Here is a 3120-nt window from a genome sequence, read left to right as displayed (position 1 = left end):
CCGTGGAGGTCCTTCCTTAGTCTACTTGTGCATATACTGCACACCTATTAGCCACGTCCTTGGCTAAATTTTCAGTCCTGGAACATAATAATCCCTTTTCAATAGTTCAATGAACTTGGTTCCTCCTAGATGGGTGGACTGGTGTGTTAAGTCTATTAAGGTCTTTCCCAAAGCCTGAGGAAGGAGCGATCTTCTAGCAGGGAGCATTCTCCATTCTCGTTTTCCCTCTTTTTTTTTCTTTCTTTCTTTCTTTTTTTTTTTCCCCCCAGTCTTTCACTTAATTCCAAGTTGAACGGGGTATACTCAGGCCTTTCTTCAAAGGCTGGGGGAAGCTTTAAAGGCAAGATGTCTCCGGGCCCCACTGGTTTTCTGGCAGCATCCTTTGCTATCTGATCTGCAAAGGAATTTCCTTGTGCCACCTCAGTCTCTGCATTTTGGTGTCCAGGACAATGAATTATGGCTACTCTTTTTGGTAGCCAAATGGCTTCTAACAGGGCTAAGATCTCTTCCCTGTTTTTAATTTCTTTGCCTCCTGATGTTAAAAGTCCTCTTTCCTTATATAAAGCTCCATGTATGTGGGCAGTAGCAAAGGCATATCTACCGTCAGTATAGATGTTTACAGTTTTATCCTCTCCCCACCGTAAAGCTTGTGTTAGAGCTATAAGTTCAGCCCTCTGTGCCGATGTCCCATGGCTTAGGGCCTGTGCCCATATCACATCCCTGACTGTTACTACGGCTGCCCCGGCATACCTTACTCCGTCGGATACAAAACTGCTTCCATTGGTAAATAATACCGCATCCGGATTAGGCCACGGCTCATCCTTCAAGTCTGGCCGTAGTCCAGTTACCTGCTCAAGGTGCTGAACACAGTGATGCAATGGAGCCTGCGGGTCATCATCCGGGAGCAGCGTGGCAGGGTTCGGGGCTGCGGTTTTCAAAAACCGGGTCTGTGGGGGGTTAAGCAACAGTACCTGGTACTGAGTAATCCGGGCGTTGGAAATCCATCTCTCAGGAGGGCTGCGCAGCATGGCTTCAACTGCATGTGGAGCCACAATTTCAATATTTTGGCCCAAGGTCAATTTAAAGCGTCTTTGGTCAATAGAGCAGTAGCAGCTAGTGCTCTCAGGCAACTAGGCCTTCCTCCAGCCACCGGATCTAGTCTCTTAGAGAGATATGCCACCGGTCACTTAAATAGTGGCTTTTAATTTCTGGAGCAAATCTCTTCCTTGCAAAGGAAAGGGACGTTCAGCATAACTAAAAACGAATGCGTGATGGTTCCCTTTCCCAAGTCAGTAATTTCTGCCTGTGTCCGTGGGTATGCCTTCCCTTTCCCAGTGGCTCCTTGAATTACAGTCTTTTCTTTGGATAACAGACCAGCAGTTTCTGTTAAAACTGTAAGTTGCACCAGTATTAGCTAAAAAGTTCACAGGTTTGCCCCCTATTTGCAAAGTTACCTTGGGCTCTCGGGGGCTCATTAGATAAGAGCCCTGATGCCCCTATTCATTTTCCAAAAGAATGAGGGGCCTTTTTTCTTCTCACCTCCTGGTTGCTCCTTTTCAGGGCACTCATTTTTCCAATGTCCTTTCTTTTTGCAAATAGCACATTGGTCTTTTCCTAGCCTAGGTTTTCTATTTTGGCCTTTTTCGTTGCTAGGTCCCCCTCTATGGTTAGGTTTTTTTTTTTTTTTTTTTTTTTTTTTTTTCCCAAGGAGGTCGGTTTCCTTGTTGTCCCACAAGCATGACCTTTTGCACACAGTCCCTATTGTTAAAGACCTTCTGAGCTATTTCTAATAATTTGGATAAATTTTCTCCCTCAAAACCTTCCAATCTCTGTAACTTCTTTCTAATGTTAGGGGCCGACTGGCTAATAAAGGCCAAATTAATGGCTCTTCTATTGTTGGGGTCCTCCGGGTCAATAGGTGTATATAGGCGGTAAGACTCTAATAGTCTTTCCAAGAATGTTGCAGGTGACTCGTCCTTAGTCTGAATTACTTCACTTACCTTGGACAGATTTATTGGTCTACGTGCAGCAGCCCGGAGTCCCTGCAGCAGAAACTGGCAATACCTTAGGAGAGCCTCCTTACCTTGATCTGTATTTGGATCCCACTGGGGACGTTGAGTCAGAAACACAGCCTGTAACCTGGTTAAGTCTGCTGTGGGCTGCCCATTTGGGTCTGTTACTCCTCTAGCCGCCTCCCGCAAAATTCTTTCCTTTTCTCCAGTAGTGAATAAGACCTGTAAGAGCTGTTGGCAATCATCCCAAGTGGGCTGATGGGTAAAGAAAATAGACTCTAAAAGGGAGGTTAGTCCTTATGGTTTCTCTGAAAAGGATGGTGTTTGCAATTTCCAATTATATAAATCACTAGTACTGAATGGCGAGTAGATGACAGTAGGCTCACCGCCACCTCCTGGAATCACCTTCAATGGGGCTTGAACAGATACTGGCTCTTTTCAGGGAGGTTGAATCAGGGGAAGGTGGCTTGTGACCCCTAGACCGGGTTACAGGAGGTCCCGGTCCCTCCGGAGGAGGACGTCTACCCCCATTTCCATTGTAGGGTGGCGGATACCAGTCATCCTCCGAGGGAGGTCCCTGCAACACCGGTGGGGGCTTCTTAAAACCCTGGGGTATGGCTGCCATTACAGTAACGGGTGCACGACTGCAACTCTGTAAGTATTTAGGGGCATCAGAAACTACATCAATCCAAACATCAATATAAGGAATTTGGTCAGGATGCCCAGGGTTTCTATAAATCACACCTCGAACCCGGAATGCAGTCTGCATGTTAAATGATCCCTCGGAGGGCCATCCTACTCCGAAGGTCGGCCAATCTAATTGACAAAAGCGCTGCAAATCAAAAGGGGTTACTGAAGCACCATAGGCCCTTGCCCTACGACGAAAATCTTTAAAGTTGTTAAGCATGCACTGTAACGGAGTTAGTTTGCCCTGTGATTGTCCCATAGTTCCACAATAAAGCACACGAAGCAAAACAAAACAAGACAGACATAGACTAACAAACCAGAACAGGACTGAGAAAACTGTCGTCACAGTCTCAGTCAACCGCCGACTTACTTGTCGCGTCCGACTTCCGCACGGTCCCTGGGCCCCCTACCAGAAACTGCC

At 46.6% G+C, this 3120-nt stretch overlaps 1 long non-coding RNA gene across 1 annotated transcript; it reads right to left on the bottom strand.

Annotated features, from left to right (window-relative positions):
* Positions 1–265: 265 nt before the first annotated feature.
* Positions 266–2305, bottom strand: LOC105311690. Its single transcript, XR_897707.2, has 2 exons — positions 2084–2305; positions 266–947 (listed from the first exon to the last, which is right to left on the bottom strand). It is a non-coding gene; the product is annotated as an uncharacterized LOC105311690 (long non-coding RNA).
* Between the last annotated feature and the right edge of the window lie 815 nt (positions 2306–3120).

This window comes from Pteropus vampyrus, unplaced genomic scaffold, assembly GCF_000151845.1.
Source record: "Pteropus vampyrus isolate Shadow unplaced genomic scaffold, Pvam_2.0 Scaffold1000006187, whole genome shotgun sequence".
Classification (NCBI taxonomy): Eukaryota; Metazoa; Chordata; class Mammalia; order Chiroptera; family Pteropodidae; genus Pteropus; species Pteropus vampyrus.
This window is presented reverse-complemented; position numbering and strand designations above follow the sequence as displayed.